Raw genomic sequence first — 5,907 nt, 5'->3', positions numbered from 1 at the left:
TTCACTAGGAGTGGAAATTATTGTAAATTACATTCCCACAGGCAAATAAATGTTAACTGTTGTGCTACTTGCTATCAGAAAAATGTCAATTTTAGACTATTTGGGACTTATTCTATGCAAAATCAAACACACATTTTATTTTTAGTTTAGTAAGCTTAAGTCCTCTATGCAAAAAGCAACATTTCTGAACAGAAAACAAACTTCTAACAGAGAAAATAGCATTTCTGCGCAGATTGTTCTTTTCTGTGCAGAAATTTTATTTTCTGTGCAGATTTTTTTTGGCATGGAAAGTACCATTTTGTGCAAGTATATATTGTAGTCCAGGACTACAATAATTCTCACCCACCTAGAATTCAGTGTTTCCCAAAAGAAATTCTTTTTTAAAACCATGTTTTGAATTTTTTCAAATAGTTTTTCCATTCTTAGTTTTTATTCTTGCTCTATAACTAGTATTTAAAAAAACCTTAAAGCTACCCTGTAGCATTGTCAAGGTAGGATTTGGGGTGAAAAGGCTAGTTCCCAACTGGCCCTTCAAATTGAACAAGGCTGGTTTACCATATTCTCTCAGAAAAACAATTTGTATTCTCATCCAAATAGCCTTGTCACGTGAGCCTATTGCATTCAGGATCTGAAGTTACTGAACTTCACCACTGGATTAGTCTTGCAAGTCTTTGGTTCCTCTGCAAATACATTAAAAGAACCCAGATACAATTCGATAAGCAAGACTAGCAACATCTTGGAGCTGAGGTGGCTATTATTGTAGTATATTCAAGTTTCTAAATTACTGTCCTACTGAGCTCCCTTGCCAGCGAATGAAGCAGAAGAATACTAAAACCAACTCCTCAGCCTTTAAACATGGAAATAAGACACATACTAATATTTTCCCCATTAGTAGACATTTTAGAATACAATCTGATAAATGATGAATGCAAGTTGTAATACACTTCCTTTATTTTTGGGAGTTTACTCTTAGCCATGGTCACTATGGGAACAAGAGGTTGGGTCTTCAAAATCTGGAGTAAATTATTTAAATATTTCATTTTTGTATTCATGTTCATGCAGAAAATATGATCATACCATCATATGCCACTTTTTCAACTGCACCATCAAAACAAGTCTAAATCCCTATCCATTTCCTTTACATACATGCACCACTTTGTTCTTGCTTTCAGAACAAAAATGTCAAGATTGGGAATAACAATCCTCTATTTCTGTACAACCTATGTCTATATAACATTGATTTTTCAGTGTTCCTTTTTTCCCCCAGGTAGGAAGCAGATAGTCTTTGAAGCTGCAAGGCGATTCAATGTTAATTAAGATGCAACATTCACACCTGCCTCAAACAAACAAGAGTTCTTTCTCCCGCCCTGGACATTTCACGGATATATAAGCCTCACTTGCCTAGTTTCCAACAGACCTCACAACCTTTGAGGATGCCTGCCATATATGTGGGCAAGACGTCAGGAGAGAATGCTTCTGGAACATGGCCATACAGCCCAGAAAACTCACAGCAATCCACTTACTATATCTATGTTCATTAGCAAAATACTGAGCCCAGATACTTCTACCAAAAACAAATCAATGGTGTAGATTGACAATTGGCCTTTGTTGAGCTGGGTTAGCGTGCTCTCTCTATATATATGAGATATGCATGCATTTATAGCTATATCTAAATATAATGATGTGACCTGCTGTGACTATACTGAATGGTTTTCGTGTGCCTTCTGCCCAAGTGTTCTGAGATTCGCACCTACATCTCTTTGTCACCATGAATAGAAGTACAAGCTAATATTAGATCTACAGCAAGAAGTTTATATTAAATCCTCCATAAATGGATGAGGGGAGTGCTTACTATTTTAGCTATTTAAATTGACTTAACATAATTGAACTACAGACCACATTCGGAGAGGCACTAATCCTTCCTAGTTCTTATGGTCTCACTGTAATTTGTGGGGATACAACCCAGAAAGTCTTCCTCTCACAATGGCCATGCTATCGAATTTATGCTAAAATACTAAGAAACTTCTCAATATTTCACAGGTTTTGGCTCATCCCCATTGGTTTTAATCCTAAAACATTTCATATGTTGTGTTTTATCCCATTGGATGCAGGGCTTTAGACTTTTGCCTTTTAAAAAAGGTAAATGTGCAACATGGCACCTGTCACAGATTTCTTCATTTTTAATAGAGTCTAGCATTGGAGTTGTGAACCAAAGTTTGAACAATTCCTGGGAGATATGTTCTGCAATCTTGAAAATTGAGGACATAATAATAATAATAATAATAATAATAATAATAATAATAAAATCACACAGTCCTAGACGCTTGGGAAGTGTTCGACTTGTGATTTTGTGATACGAAATCCAGCATATATATCTCATTTGCTGTGACATACTGTGTTTTTGTGTCAGAATAATAATAATAATAATAATAATAATAATATACTTTCTAAACATTAGGATTTCTCCCACAACTTCGTGGGTGCTATTCCTCCATTCCATAAAGTAATTTTACAAATCCCAAACATTCATATTTCTTATATCTTGTTTACTCCCTTGTTTCTCCTGCTTGCATGTGGAAAAAAAGGATTTCAAATTTCTATAAAGTTTGGACATTGAGAATCTCCCTGTCTCTGCCATTCTTCCCCTTGCAGCCCAACAATAAATGTTCTTTAGCCTTTCTATCCATTCTATAGCTGTCTCTTCAGGACTCTGCCTCCTGCAGCCTTTTATATTTCTATTTCCACTATGATATCAGAGCACATCTATAGAGAAATATACTGGAATTAATATGGATTGGGTGGCATATGGGTGCAAAACACCACAGTCATCTTCACATGAAGGCACTGTGAATTTGCACCAATTCAAAACATCATCAGAGGGGTTGGAACATATCCTGATCAGTATTACTAATCAACAAAGTTGTGTGGTTGTTTAAATGGAATAGATCCCTTTCTTATACAGCGTAGGTGATAAACATTAACACAATCTCCATGTAAATCAGGGGTCAGCAAAATAAAGTTTGTAAATACATGTGACCTTATGTGCTGTTTTTGTGGGCCTCCAGGGCACCAGGAGTCCAAAACATTTTATATGACTACTAAAAAAAAAAGCGCTCCATGCAGTCATGCCGGCCACATGATCTTGGAGGTGTCTACGGACAACGCCGGCTCTTCGGCTTAGAAATGGAGACGTGAACCACTCCCCAGAATTGGACACAACTAGACTTAATGTCAGGGGAAACCTTTACCCTTAAAAAAAAACAGTGAGGTATATACAACAGTCAGCCGATGTAAACACCAGCAATTAATACTGTACGCATTATTCGGCCACACTTGGAGACAATGTAGATTGACAGGGAAACATAGAACAGGCTGTGTTTCCTATACCTTGTGGGTGCATTCTCTGTAACAACCTATGGACCTTGCCTCAGTTTACTTTGAATTCACATTCTTGTATTTAGTTCAGATCTGGATTCACAGTAGACGAAGAAGATAAATAAGTATCATGAGAAGATGATAATGGTGGTGATGTGAATAATTAATAGTCAGCATTAGAAAAAGACACCTCTCAAATGCTATCCAAAATAAAGCACTAAAATGAGGATGCTGAAAATAGGTAATTTCAACCCAAAATTCAAGTAATTTTAATATGAAATGCAAGCAAGAACAATATATAATAAATAACTTGTCATCTGATATATGTTTATGATACAGATATGTAACTGGACATATCCAAGAGAAAATTATATCATTTATTTACACATATCTAAACTAAGTACTAAAATGCGCTTTTTATATACTGAACTATTGAATAAGCATAATTTACATACTCAGCATCAAAATCTTTTACATTTTTTCAGTGACTAATCTTGGAGAGGAGTTCTTATTTTGGAAATATTTATTTAATTATTTACTGTATTTCTATACTGCCATTCTCAGCCCGAGGGCAACTCATGGCGGTTTACAACACGGCCATTCCCTTTTTGGACTACAGTTACCAGAAGCCCTAGCCATACAAGCATAGACCAAGGCTCTGTAGCAGATAACAAAAAAAAATGAGAAAATGCCATACCTGGTTGAAAAAGGTGTATTTTGTAAATACTAGTGAGAGAAAAAAAACATTTGGAAAGCTTAAAGGAAGTATTTGCTCATACCATATCAAACTTATTTCACTAGATTTAAGTCAGGGGTCCCCAAACTAAGGTCCACGGGCTGGATGTGGCCCTCCAAGGTCAATTACCTGGCCTTCGCCCCAAACTTTAGACTTAAGGTCACCCTAAGTGTGAAATGACTTGAAGGCACATAACAACAATCCTAATTAACTTGACTATCTCATCAGCCTAAAGCATGCCCATACTTCCCATTGAAATACTGGCAAGTTTATGTTGGCTAAAATGATTTTTTATTTTAAATACTGTATTGTTTTTTGGGGGGAGGGGGCACTACAAATAAGGTATGTGCAGTGTGTGCATAGGAATTCACTGCAAACTATAGTCTGAGGGGCTATGAACCGGCCCTCTGTTTAAAAAGTTTGAGGACTCCTAGTTTAAGGGAAGTACGGTAAGTTTAATTAAACCTGGCTAGGTAAATACTTCTTCTGAGCCTTCCAAGCCTTTTCTCACAAGACACTGAGCCCTTTAAACCCAAGCAGGCCATGAAAAAGATTCGGAGGGTTGGATATGGTGGCTGCCTTCCATGTATGGAAAAGGATTATAAAAAAGGAACCTCTTTTCCAAACAACAGTGGAATATGTCAACTTTCTTAGGGAGGAGATGGCATGAGTCCACGTCCACCAACGCAGCTGACTTATTCTGCCTCCAACCCAGATAAAATGGGGGTGGGGAGATGAAAAATATTAAGACTGATTCAAAATGCTAAAGAATCAGGAGAGTGTCCTGGGAACACATTCCTAATAATGTAAAACAAACTGCAACATTACATTCAGATTCTGTAGGCTCATTGTGTACTTTTTCAATCCAGGCAAAATTGGCACAAAGACTGAAACAGTGTTATCATTTTAAAACATTGCAGCATTTGGATCACATTCTGTTTCAAGACAGTTCATGAACACACTCCATCTTCCTGATGCTACTCGTTTACTGTTAATTTTCCAGTAGCACCAGAACTGCAGTACATACTGTACATATGATATATATGTGTGTGCTATTTTGGAAATAGTGAAAATATCTCACATAACAAGAATTAATATATTACTACTATCCCATCTAAAGGCTTTGAACTGTTGTCAGAGTAGTAATTAAAGCAGAGAGGAGCAAAAGGCAGGTTATACTCTCTAGACACCCAGCACTCCTCAAATTTCACCCTCTAAAATGGCAATTTACATCTGAAACATAATTCTCCCCCTGTCCAAGATTGTTTTAGGTCATATTTGAAATAAAAAATGTCCAAAATACAGACATATTTCAGTTAACAAAGCCTCTGACAAAGAAGTTCCTATCCACAAAGTCTTTTTTTACAATTCCCAGCATCTTTTCCTCCTTGTCCTTTATCTTGCTGGAAGGTTTGAGGACTGGGAGGATGGTGAAGGACAGCTAAAGAAACACAATAGTTGGTACTGGGTTCTGGTAGCATGTCTGCATCAGACAGCGAAATAAAGCTTGAGTTGGAAAGGTTCCTGCTGTAGCAATGTTTTCCTGCCTACAATAGGCAAGGCAAACAGCAGCTGCCTCCAGAATCCCTTACTGGGCATGTGCAAAAAGCAAAACCGGGGGGGGGGGGATAGAAAACAGAAAAGCTTGCCTTACCAGTGACATCCAGCATATTTAAAAAGCTTAGTTCTATATGTTTGGTCACCATAATGAAAACTATATAAAAAAGCAGAGGCTGGGGGGGGGGGGGGGGAACCATCCCAAGATGTCCTTTGGAAGAAGCTTTCAAGGGGTATTA

This window comes from Anolis sagrei, chromosome 3 (genome assembly GCF_037176765.1).
Source record: "Anolis sagrei isolate rAnoSag1 chromosome 3, rAnoSag1.mat, whole genome shotgun sequence".
NCBI classification, from domain to species: domain Eukaryota; kingdom Metazoa; phylum Chordata; class Lepidosauria; order Squamata; family Dactyloidae; genus Anolis; species Anolis sagrei.
Note: the sequence above shows the minus strand (reverse complement) of the source record.